Below are 13,834 nucleotides of genomic sequence, written 5' to 3' on the forward strand. Positions count from 1 at the left end.
TAACTTGAACTGCATACTGGCAAGGATACATACTTGATTCATACTAATGAGGCATAGCACATAGTTGTAGGTCACACCAGCTGCACCTGCGGACTGGATGTGCCCCGGGGGCAGACAGTCGGACGCTGTGGACACATATCAACTAAGACGGAAAAAATCTCAAAGGTACTTGGAAACTTCCACTCCCATGGGGGCATGTGGGAATTAGCCATTGAAGGTTTGCTGCAGTAGAAAGAGCTGGAGCTTTTGGATCACATACGCTAAACATACATGTGGCTTTACTAGAGGTCAGTGACTGAGAGTAACACTCTACCAATCCAGGCAGTTGGAGTCAATGTACATTAGTGGCAGTTTTTAAATGAAAGGAACTAGTGGTGCTATAAAGGAGGAAATATAACAAAAGAGGTAAAGGTCTTAGTCAATATACTCTGATTGCATTGTATTAAACCTGGAAATAATTTAACTGTAATATATAACATATTTTGACGTTTCAGTTGCACAGAGTTGCACAGAGGTCTGTACACAGTTATTTAGACACAAAAGGGCCCATTGGCATTTGGGTTAATGGAGGCACACTATTCCTTGAGGCCAGTGACTGCGCTAGTGGGACACCCAGGGAAAAAAACCCTTGTGGGGCCCCACAGACACAGGCCCGGTCCCTTACTGAAACCTATGCACTGCCCCTGACTACCTGCTGAGCCTTGAGAAAAAGAAATTAGGGACATGCAGTTGGGCAGTGGAGGGGGGTTGTGGATGAGGCGAGGGGCTGGGAGAGTTGTGGCAGGGGCAGGGGGGCCCAGGGGTTGTGGCTGAGGCAGTGGCCCAGGAGGATGTGGCTGGGGCAGGGGGGGCCCAGGTGGTTGCAGCTGGGACAGGGGGGATGGGTGGTCTGGAGGCCCCTTCAGGGGCAGCCCTGGTGGCCCTCAACCTCTCAGTCCGACACTGCTTGTGGCAGATTAAAAATCTGATGCAAAGTCCACAATTAGTGCAAGGCAGCTCTATAGTAAATACCTGGGCACTACTGCACCTTGTGGTCCTTGCTAATCCTTAGGAAGGGGACATATCCGAAGATACCAACACCAGCCTAACCAAATGCAGATAGACCTATATTCAGAACAAGGCACAAGTATTTGCACTTTATTCTGGGAGCACAAAGCATTGCACCATGGGGCACAACCATTGGGGAAACATGCAAAACAGGGTGCAAAGAGCCACTTTGTGTGTTATATCTGGCTTAGAAAATGTGCTCTAAATTGTGTCTGTCCCATAGAGTTTCCGTTCTACATTTAACCCCAGATTCACTAGGGTAATTGAGAATATCATAGTGCATCATCAGAGATCACAATGTCAGACACTGAAAAGATGGGCCTTGGTGTCCATTAGACTCAATGGTGATGCAATTACATAAGGGCTCATGAGTATATGGCACTGCCAGTGCTGGAAACCATAGAAAGAATATAATAAAGAAGAGAAGACTGATACACAAACTTTACATCAAACTCGTGGCAGATGTTTTGAACTACAGCTACATGATACTCAGCTGGAGGGCCACAGGTTGTAGAGCAAGGAAACCAGTAGATAAAGTAAATGACACTGAGGAAAGAAATGGGATTCAGATCCATATATTCATATAGTTCAAAGCATTGTGAAAACAAACTATTCAACCTCCGACCTTGCTGCCTAATGTCAGGAAATATACTCACACGCTCCGCGGATCTTTACCCTTGACCGCAATATAAAAGTACCCAAATCCCCACTAAGATCTCACATCCTCCCGAAGAACCATCCATCTCAATAAGCAGTCATCTGGGGAAAGAGCAACATGTTTTAATAAACAGGCTACAATTTAAATATATCTTTGTTGCACACTCTCTGACCCCCTGGCTTTAGCCGTCCTCCAGGCAAGTTGGGGTCTCTTTAAATTCCTTCACGTAGGTCTACTAACGGACATATAGACTATCATGAAATCAGATCACATAGGGGATCCATGAAATCCATCACATCAAAAAAAAAAACATTTCAACTACAGCCTAGGGGAGTCCTTGAATGATGACATTTTTTTCCAATAAATTTATACCTGAACCCTGATCATGTAACAGTTGAGGAGTCCAACCTTTTTGGCCCATACCAAGTCATTAGTAAGTATCAGCCCATGTACCACAGTAGCTCCCATCTTCTTTTCTTTTGATAAACTGCACATTATCTGGCCTACTGTCAGTTTCCTGAGCTAAGGGGCCCCGCTCACAATATTATTCACAATTATTATTATTATGGTTATTTAGTAATTAATTCAGAATCATTTGACATGGCAGCTCAGAAACCAGTGCAATTAGTATCAGAATTTAATAAATCGCCTTGTAGCATCAGCTTCTATCACAGGCAAACCTCATTTTCTGCTTGATAATTTGCGATGCTTCCTTAACTTGGCTTCCCAGACCACACTGAGCATGTGCAGTGTCACTGACACGCAGGGCCAAGCCAACTGGGCACCCTAGGCAACCAAGCCGGCCACCACTCTCCTCATGTAAACCCCCCCCCCCCCACAACCGTGAATCTGTGCATGCATGTGCTGAAACAGGGGAGAGAGGGAGGGGAGAGAGCAAAGGGAGCCCCGGGCTGCAGTTTCAGGGCCCCCTACAGACCCCCCCCCTGCTGCAATGTGATCTGGCTCATGCGCGCAAACACACGCAATGTGTTTTTGCTGTGGCTGGCCCATCAGGAAGAAGCAGCGCAGGGTGCGGGGTCCACAAGAGCTGGGGGACCCACCGGGTTATTTCCCGGTGTTCCGCTGGCCCAGTCCGACCCTGGAGAAAACACAGACATGGGGTAGGCAGAAGACCCTTTAGCAGGTACCTGACCAGCACCCCCTCCCCTGAACCTTTAGGCCAGTGATCCCCAACCAGTAGCTCATGAGCAACATGTTGCTCTCCAACCCCTTCAATGTTGCTCCCAGTGGCCTCAAAGCAGGAGCTTATTTTTGAATTCCAGGCTTAGAGGAAAGTTTTGGCTGCATAAAAACCAGGTGTACTGCCAAACAGAGTCTCGATGTAGGTTGACAATCCACATAGGGGCTAATGAATGGCCAATCACAGCCCTTATTTGGCACCCGAGAACATTTTTCATGCTAGTGTTGCTCCCAATCTCCTTTTACTTCTGAATGTGCTCACAGGTTCAAAAGTTTGGGGACCCCTGCTTTAGGCTGATGCAGTAAGTTCAGTGATAAAATACAGCATTTCTTGCTACAGTATATTCATTTTTAGGGTTTAGCTCTCCTTTTAAAGAAATTCACTTCTTTCCACTAAATGGCAATATTGTTGTGTGGCAGAAATACAGAGTTGGATAGGGGTTCCGGGGCCCACTGAGACTCGGACCTCCTATCCCTCACCCCCTCAGCTCCGTCACCGGATTTCCTATGGAAATCCATGGTGGAGGTTGGGAGGTTGTTTTTTTTTTAAATTGGCACCCCTAGGGCCGCCCCCAAAACTTTGCCATCTCAGGCGGCAAAATGGGCAGGATCCCATGACCACTATGTAAATTTGGCCCTGGACATGAAGGCCCCCTGACGTAAACCTCCATACCCATCATATTCCCATCTGCAGGTCTGGACTGAGAATCAAAATAGGATCTGGCCCCCCACCAGCCAACAAAATAGTGACTGTCTATGCCAGATTTCCAGTCTGGGCCTGACCCTCTGCACCCCTCACCTCTGTCACACTGATTACCTTTTACATAAACTTGTGATTGGGCAAGAGGGGGGTCGGGTCCGTAGTGTGACAGTAAGTGGACCAGGGTGGACAGGGTCCATTAAGCCTGGAGCCCACCAGGTTTTTTCCCGGTGTCCAATCAGCTCAGATTGAACCAGCAGAAATAAAATATTAATTTTCATAACACAGCGACTTTATATGTAGCCATTTATCATTCCCAGCTAATGTGTTTGTTGGGTAAAGGCTGCGTTCCCTACAATATATTCTGCACCACACAACAAATATTCCGATGACAGAGCAGCGATACTTCGCTATTCAAAGAATGTCAGTAAAGACAACAACAGATGTTTTTGAGAATAATCTAAAAGGAAATAGGAAAATACAAACAAGAAACATCCAGGAAATATCTGTTACACTGGAAAGAAAGAGAAAAAATACTGGGGGAAAAAACGACTTCCATCTGTGTGATGAGACCCGGAGACAGCAAATCAAAATCATCTATAAAATATGATAAATCATGTGAGAATTAAAACAATTTGTGCTGTTATAAAGAGGTTTTCTGTACAATTCCCCTGCTAATGTGTTGCCATGTTTTACTAATGAGCTGAAATGGAGCAGTTTGGCACAAGACAGGGGAGCTGGTGGGACTCAACAAGTGTTTGCTTTAAAACTGATGCAAGAGGCACCACCGCTCCTATGCAGGTCTGTTTTACTTGAGCCGTGATTCCATCTGGACCAACGAGCATGAATTGCCTGTAGCATTCTCAGGTCTGGGAATGAGTAAGGAGAAGTCCATTCCTATCTGAATTTGCAGCAGTAGGATATACATTATCAAATGAATGATACTCAGAGTTCCCTGTATAACTCAGCCTGCAGCCTTGTGCCTTTATATGGTCACAGAACAACCCCTCAGTGACTTCTAATATCCTTATCATTTACAGTAGGGGGTACATTATCCCTTATAAAACATGAGTGATACTCAGAGTTCCCTGTATAACTCAGCCTGCAGCCTTGTGCCTTTATATGGTCACAGAACAACCCCTCGGTGACCTCTAATATCCTTATCATTTACAGTAGGGGGTACATTATCCCTTATAAAACATGAGTGATACTCAGAGTCCCCTGCCTAACTCAGCCTGCAGCCTTGTGCCTTTATATGGTCACAGAACAACCCCTCAGCAACTTCTAATATCCTTATCATTTACAGTAGGGGGTACATTATCCCTTATAATACATGAGTGATACTCAGAGTTCCCTGTATAACTCAGCCTGCAGCCTTGTGCCTTTATATGGTCACAGAACAACCCCTCAGTGACTTCCAATATCCTTATCATTTACAGTAGGGGGTACATTATCCCTTATAATACATGAGTGATACTCAGAGTTCCCTGTATAACTCAGCCTGCAGCCTTGTGTCTTTATATGGTCACAGAACAACCCCTCAGTGACTTCTAATATCCTTATCATTTACAGTAGGGGGTACATTATCCCTTATAATACACTAGTGATACTCAGAGTTCCCTGTACAACTCAGCCTTCAGCCTTGTGCCTTTATATGGTCACAGAACAACCCCTCAGTGACTTCTAATATCCTTATCATTTACAGTAGGGGGTACATTATCCCTTATAATACACTAGTGATACTCAGAGTTCCCTGTACAACTCAGCCTGCAGCCTTGTGCCTTTATATGGTCACAAAACCCCTCAGTGGCTTCTAATATACTTATCATTTACAGTAGGGGGTACATTACCCCTTGTAATACATGAATGATACTTGGGGTTCCCTGTATAACTCAGCCTGCAGTCTTGTGTCTTTATATGGCACAGAACCCCTCAGTGACTTCTAATATCCTTATCATTTACAGTAGGGGGTACATTATCCCTTATAATACACTAGTGATACTTGGAGTTCCCTGTGTAACTCATGCTGCAGCCTTGTGCCTTTATATGGTCACAGAACAACCTCTCAGTGACTTCTAATATCCTTATCATTTACAGTAGGGGGTACATTATCCCTTATAATATACTAGTGATACTTGGAGTTCCCTGTATAACTCAGCCTGCAGCCTTGTGCCTTTATATGGTCACAGAACAACCTCTCAGTGACTTCTAATATCTTTATCATTTACAGTAGGGGGTACATTATCCCTTATAATACATGAGTGATACTCAGAGTTCCCTGTATAACTCAGCCTGCAGCCTTGTGCCTTTATATGGTCACAGAACAACCCCCCAGTGACTTCTAATATCCTTATCATTTACAGTAGGGGGTACATTAACCCTTATAATACATAAGTGATACTCAGAGTTCCCTGTATAACTCAGCCTGCAGCCTTGTGCCTTTATATGGTCACAGAACCCCTCAGTGACTTCTAATATCCTTATCATTTACAGTAGGGGGTACATTATCATATATACAGGGCTGGATTTACATAGAGGGCGCCCCTCGGCCCACTGCCATTCGTCGCCCCTGTACCCTCCCCTTAATAGGGATTGGTTCACTGGAAATTTAAAAAATGATTGTATCTCCAGCACATTCCCAGTGTTTTTGAACTAATGTGGGTGATGTTGGGGAACATGCCGCCCCCTAAAATCCTGCTGCCCTAGGCCTGGGCCTTGGTAGCCTTTCCACAAATCCGGGCCTGTGTATATAAGGAAAAAAGCATGTATACAGATCTGCAACAAACTAGATTTTATTTACTACTCACCAGTATCCACAACACACACACTCAAGTCTTTCCTGTACGGCTCCACAAAGCACAACACTTTATCCAGTTTTTTAAGCCACCTAATTCTTTTCTTATAGGCCTGACTTCAGCCCCAGCACCAATATGAGATGTAAATAAGATTTCTATAGAGTATGCAGGCGTGAAGGGATTACACGGTAGGATATGACTTAAGCGCATGTCTACATAGTGTTAATAGAGTGTCCTTGATACACATTCCATTTTCATTCTCTCATCCCCAGTCACACTCTCCATAAGACCATGGGCATGAAATCAGAGACAGTCTCGTCTGACGGGGGGAAACCAATGGATGGGCCTGACTGCCAGACGTCCATGTAAGAGAAAGATATTCCGGCCAGGGAAATAACTACTGATCCTATCTATCTTTTGCTGTGTGAGTTGTTTTCTAGGAGGGGAACTAAATCCTTCTCTCCTCTCTCAAGTCATTGCTATCTCGTGAATAAGAAATTCTCCAAGTCGATGACCTTCAGTGGGGACGATCTGGTTTCAGCGTTGGTACTTGCAGGGGGTAATGCGGCCGTGCGTTCGCTTCAGGACTTTGTCCAAGGCAAATTATAGGCTGGTGACAGTTATGAGCTCAAAAACCAAGGGCCGTATATTGGATCTGTCTCAATATTACAGGAAACATTAGGAAATCAAATCAACACATATATCCTTCTTTCCTTTCTTTTTTATTTGTGTTAGACATTCTGTACCTTCTGTTTCAGGTGTATGAATTAAGGGGCCGCAGTAAAGGAAAGATGTCGTTTTTTTATTCTTTAAAGGACAAGTCAACCCCAAAATAAATATATGCCTAATAAAAGAAAAAATAATTCCAAGCAACTTTCCAATATACATCTGTTAAAACTTCTCAGTGCTTTTGAAGTTACAACTGCTATTAAAAACAGCATTTGCTTAAAGGGATACTGTCATGGGAAAAAAAAAATTCAAAATGAATCAGTTAATAGTGCTGCTCCAGCAGAATTCTGCACTGAAATCCATTTCTCAAAAGAGCAAACAGATTTTTTTATATTCAATTTTGAAATCTGACATGGGGGCTAGACATTTTGTCAATTTCCCAGCTGCCCCAAGTCATGTGACTTGTGCTCTGATAAACTTCAATCACTCTTTACTGCTGTACTGCAAGTTGGAGTGATATCACCCCCAGCAGCCAAACAAAAGAACAATGGGAAGGTAACCAGATAACAGCTCCCTAACACAAGATAACAGCTGCCTGGTAGATCTAAGAACAACACTCAATAGTAAAAACCCATGTCCCACTGAGACACATTCAGTTACATTGAGAAGGAAAAACAGCAGCCTGCCAGAAAGCATTTCTCTCCTAAAGTGCAGGCACAAGTCACATGACCAGGGGCAGCTGGGAAATTGACAAAATGTCTAGCCCCATGTCAGATTTCAAAATTGAATATAAAAAAATCTGTTTGCTCTTTTGAGAAATGGATTTCAGTGCAGAATTCTGCTGGAGCAGCACTATTAACTGATTTATTTTTAAAAAATGTTTTTTTACCATGACAGTATCCCTTTAACTCATGCTTGTTACTTTTGAAACAAGGTTGCAAAAGTCTTAGATCCCCAAGTATGTTAAAGGGGTTGTTGAGAATTCAAAAATAGGAAGAGACCAACGAATAGTAAAGCAGTAGCCCAAGTATTTGTAAAGTTAAAAAGACTATATTAGGACATACATAAGCCTAACGCGTTTCGTGCCTAAAATGGGTACTGTTGTCCACCTTGAAATGATGATGATGTAGAGAGTGATATTCTGTGACAATTTGCAATTGGTTTGCATTTATTATTACTTGTGTTTTTTTTTAGGTTATTTAGCTTTTTATTCAGCCGCTCTCCGGTTTGCAAACTTACCCTAGCAACCATGCACTGATTTGAACAAGAAAGTGGAATATGAATAGGAGAGAGGCCTGAATAGAAAGATGAGTAATAAAAAGTAGCAATAACAATAAATGTGTAGCTTTAGAGAGCATTTTTTTTTAGATGGGGTCAGTGACCCCATTTGAAAGCTGGGAAGAGTCTGAAGAAGAAAAAGGCAAACAATTAAAAAACTATAAAGAAAAAAAAAATGAAGACCAATTGTAAAGAAGCTTAGAATTAGCTATTCTATAACATACTAAAAGTTAACTTAAAGGTGTGTGTTGCACCATTTGTCTATCATGAAGGTAGATGGATAAATGAAGAGGCCATGGGATGGCTTCTGCAAAAAAAATAAAAAAAAACCCAGAACAATCTCCATCACATACATAAACAGACTGTTAGCCAAGCTTACAGGAGATCATTCATCAGAACATACCATTGAGCCCTTCTCTTAGCATAACCATAGCTCAAGAATGGGGTCTTTGGAAAACAGCAATGGATGTAATAATGTGTGGAAGTCAATGTTGACTGCAATTTCTTCTGGTGTTCCTCTGTTGACAGACTTTTTTCTTCTTTGTTCTCATGCTTCTGACCTTTTCTTCACCCACCAGCTGGTCCTGATACTGTATCTAAACACAAGTGATGTTTGGTCAAGTATGTCCAGGTGCTGTTCAAATTTACAATTAAAAGCCATGGCCTCTGTTTTCACCCCCACGGGTGATAGATAGGGGTTTCTATGGCAGAAAGACAAAAGTTAAGACCGTCAGGTCAGTAATCCATGGACATTAGTACTACAACTACTTTTCTAGGTTTACGTCTTCAAATAAACAGGTCTCAAATCCAAAAAGGGTAATTTACTTGATTGTAATAATGTTGGGCTTTTGGCCCCTTATTTTAACCATAAGGCTTTGATGTGGGTTTCTATTCCATTCCTACATTTCATAATTCTTTGCCCCATGTTGTAGACTGGCATGATCTAACAAATGAGAAAAAAGCAAGTGGGCATACAAAGAGTCCTCATATCATTCATATTGAGTCCTCATGTCATTTTACTTTGGAGCTCCAGTGAGGATTTAAGGATTTAAACCACTAATCTCAACAACAAGATCACATAAAATATTTCCAACATAATTGTGGTGTTGCTCTGAATTGCATCTGCCACAATAGGACATTGTATTGCCCCAAGAAAAAAAGCACAATTACGATGAACCAGCTAACCACTTTGGATGGGTGCCCGCTGCCCATGCTAAGTAACCTCAGTGCTTTTAGTTTAACTTGAGTCTAGCTAGTTCTGTTCTATAGGCAGATGCCAAGATTGCCCCTACTAGGCCTTGCTGAGGGAGACACATGCCCTAATACGTCAAGGTGACTCATCTTCACCTCTGACCAGGGCAAAGATGCCCTCCATATTTCCAAGCCTCCCTTCACAGGGATTCCTATTGCTGGAAAATTGTTACCCAACATCACAGATGAGGTTACAATAGTATAAGACTGTGATCCCAAAGCAGTGGCTCATGAGCAACATTTTGGTCACCAACCCCTTGGATGTTGCTTCCAGTGGCCTCAAAGCAGGTGCTTATTTTTCAAGGCTTGGAGGCATATTTTGGTTGCATAAAAACCAGGTGTACTGCTAAACAGTGTCACGGGGTCTATCGGGGGAAGTCCAAACCAAGGAGGAAGCTTCAGGTTAAAGTCCAAGTTTGCAGTAACAGGAAAGGGTTCAGGAATAAGCGTAGTCAAAATCCAGGCAGTAGTTCAATAGGCAGGCAGATAATCAGCAAAGTCAAGGTTCAGGCAGGGTCAAAGTCCAGGAATATATATAATAAGAATTTAGGAGCAACCAGGAATGCTTAGAACAAAACCTATAATCGGGTATTGAACCCATGACCTCTGCTTCTTTTTATTTTGTTCACGTGGCGGCTATGGGCGCCGTCATCTTGGATGCAGCGTTGAAGAGGAGTGGATAGCCATCTGGCAATCCTGACAAACAGACCTTTAATGTAGGTTGACAATCCACATAGGGGCTACCAAATGGCCAATCACAGCTCTTATTTGGCACCCAAGAACGTTTTTCATGCTTGTGCTGCTCCACAACTCCTTTTACTTCTGAATGTTGCGCACAGGTGCAAAAGGTTGGGGATCCCTGGTATAAGATGAAAAATGCACCACCTCCCGGCAAGCTACTGCAGTGGGCGGCCCACACCAAGTGCCTATTACCAGCGCATAACCCATGTCCAAAACCTGGGACACTGGCTCAATCGCACAGGTAATTGAGGGAAGCAATCTTAATGTGTTGGACATAGATGAAACCTCAGAGCAGGCCCGGACTGGCAATCTGTGGGTTCTGGCAAATACCAGAGGGGCTGCTATAAGGTGCCATAGAAAGTCACTATTTAGTGGGCTGGTGGGGGCTGTTTGGGCCTCTGTGTACCTGAAATGCCAGGGCCTATTTTAATACTCAGTTCAGACCTGCCTCAGAGAAACTAGAATCTTGGCACTTTTTCCAACATTGTAAAGGTTTGCGTGGAGGATCATTTTTCCAAGTGAAGAAATGTCTCTCAGAAACTTCATTCACTAACAATAGAAAGGTTGTTCCCAAAATGTGGGACAGATAAATATATAGGGAAAGGGAAATTATTTTTATAGAGCTCTTTTCTCCTGTGGGACTTGGAAATCTATTTTGACATTAAGCATGCTGGGACTCCAGGGGATTGAGTGACTTGTTCAGGGTCATAAAAAGTTCCCATGGGGAATTGAACCAGGGGGTGATCATCAAAGTCTCATTACTCAACCTCGAGGCCAACTCTTTCCCCAAAGCTGGTATTTTTTCCAGAGAAGGTTGTAACCCTAACAGTAACTGGGGGGAACCCTGAAGGTCGGTTGGGGCAAGACTTGGGGAATATGCCTATTTGCTCTCCCAGATTCTGCTAGAAGCCCAACTTTAAGGTTAATAACAGTAGATATTTGTGGGACTATGGCAGAATGGCTGATAAAGCAATGAATTCCCATGTTGATAACCTTTCTAGGAACAAAGTGGAACCTTCACTAAATATTAGAGTTGCCTGAAATGAAAAAGTCCAATAACCTGTGCCCTAGTGTGTATCTAATATGGATCTTGTATACAGGATACAGGTCTTTTTTTTTAATAGTTTTTATAAATCCATCCTTGATTTTAAAAAAATTATTTTTTTCAATTGCGAGTACATGTCCAACCCATTTTATATTCAATGGTGAACAAGTTCAACTCTTTCCTTTGCTGGGGTGACAGCGCCATCTTGTGGGTATTTCAGGCAAGTAGCTGTCTATAATGTTTTTGAAAAAAAAAATTATTTTAAAGGGATGGTTTACCTTTCGGTTAACTTTTAGTATGTTATAGAATGGTCTTCGTTATTTATTTCTTACAGTTTTTGAATAATTTGCCTTCTAATTTTCTTCTGACTCTTTCCAGATTTCAAATGGGGGTCACTGACCCCATCTAAAAAACAAATGCTCTGTAAGGCTACAAATGTATTGTTATTGCTACTTTTTATTCCTCATCTTTCTATTCAGGCCTCTCCTATTCATATTCCAGTCTCTTATTCAAATCAGCGGGTCCAAATTACCCTAGCAACCAGATTGCTGAAATTGCAAACTGGAGAGCTGCTGAATAAAAAACTAAACAACTCAAAAACCACAAATAATAAAAAATGAAAACCGAATGCAAATTGTCTCAGAATATCACTCTCTACATCATACTAACAGTTAACTCTTATGTGAACCACCCCTTAAATTTGTGTTCTGTAAAACAGGAGTAGTAACTATTGTTATGTGGATATAAGACAGACAGAAAATGTGTTTGATAGTTGTATATTACTCCTAGCTCAATTGCTTTCAGTACTCTTTGCTAAGCTGTGCCATCCAGTCCTGTGACTGACAGTTTTTTCTGACAGATACTGGCAAATCTAGTACTTGGGCCCTCCTTACAAGTGATACTTTCATCTAGGGTTGCACCGAATCCAGGATTCGGCCAGGATTCTGCATTTTTCAGCAGGATCCTTATTGGAAGCAAAACCAGCCTATTGGGGTTACTTAGGGTGTTATATATTAAAGGTCAAATTTGTGAAGTTTTTTTATGCCTCAAATAAACACACAACTTGAATGTTTTCTAATTTATGGAAAAATTTTAATTAGGGATGCACCGAATCCAGGATTCAGCCTTTTTTAGCAGGATTCGGATTCGGCCGAATCCTTCTGCCAGACTGAACCGAATCCGAATCCTAATTTGCATATGCAAATTAGGGTCGGGGAGGGAAATTGCGTGACTTTTTGTCACAAAACAAGGAAGTAAAAAATGTTTTCCCCTTCTCACCCCTAATTAGCATATGCAAATTGGGGTTCGGATTCAGTTCGGTAATTGGCCGAATCTTTCACTAAGGATTCAGGGGTTCGGCCGAATCCAAATTAGTGTATTTGGTGGTTCGGCCGAATCCAAAATAGTGGATTCGGTGCATCCCTACTATCATCCAAATTAATACATTTACATGTACAAAATCAGTGTAAACTTATATCGGCTCTGAAAAAAACACAGGATCTGCCTGTAAGCACTGACAGAGGAAATTATGGTACAGAAATAGCAAAAAATATATTTAAATACACCAGCGGAGAAACAACTCATGTGCTATTTGTGTTTCACCTGGCAGGCTTCTCTATAGGACTGTATGTAAATGTATGCAAAGAAAGAACACAAAATTGTGCATGTTTTATCTGTGTCTGGCAATAACTGTTGGGACAGTCCCGTTGAAAAAAATTGGGGTCCAATAACTCCTGCACTTCCATACGGTGGAAGAAAAAAAAGAGAGAACATTTACAGCATGGAAATGCATTTCTACAAGCCAGTGTAAGAGAGTTATTTTGGCCTTGGCACATGCTGAGACACTGGGTGGCAATTGCCTGGCCAATTCTTGGACGGCTCAATACCTATAATAGTGTCATGTACCCTAAAATCAAACACGCAAGGGGAAGAGGTACTAAAACTTTTTTTATAATTAGAAAACATTTTTGTTTTTCCATCCAATGCTACCTTATATTTTTAGGCAAAAAAAAACACCACTTTTTTCTGGGGAAGTTTGTGTTGCAGCGAAGGCGAATTTGGGTTTGGAAAAGGAGACGCAGGGTGTCCCTGCGACGACAGAGGAAGATTTGGGGGAAAAAAAACATGAAATAAAGCAAGGGTGTCCCATCTGCAACCCTCGAGTGGTCGCTTTAATAGAACAATCACCCCAACGACAACTGAAGGGCTGCACAATGGCCATATAATTGCACTGGAGGGGGCATGCTGAGTGCTTTCATTTAAGAACTCCAAGGTAAATTCCAATACACATATGGGACCTGTTATCCAGAATGCTCAGGACCTGGGGTTTTCGGATCAGATCTTTCCGTAATTTGGATCTTCATACCTTAAGTCTACTAGAAAGTCATTTAAACATTATATAAACCCAATAGGCTGGTTTTGCTTCCAATAAGGATTCATTATATCTTAGT

Source organism: Xenopus laevis, chromosome 1L, assembly GCF_017654675.1.
Source record: "Xenopus laevis strain J_2021 chromosome 1L, Xenopus_laevis_v10.1, whole genome shotgun sequence".
NCBI classification, from domain to species: domain Eukaryota; kingdom Metazoa; phylum Chordata; class Amphibia; order Anura; family Pipidae; genus Xenopus; species Xenopus laevis.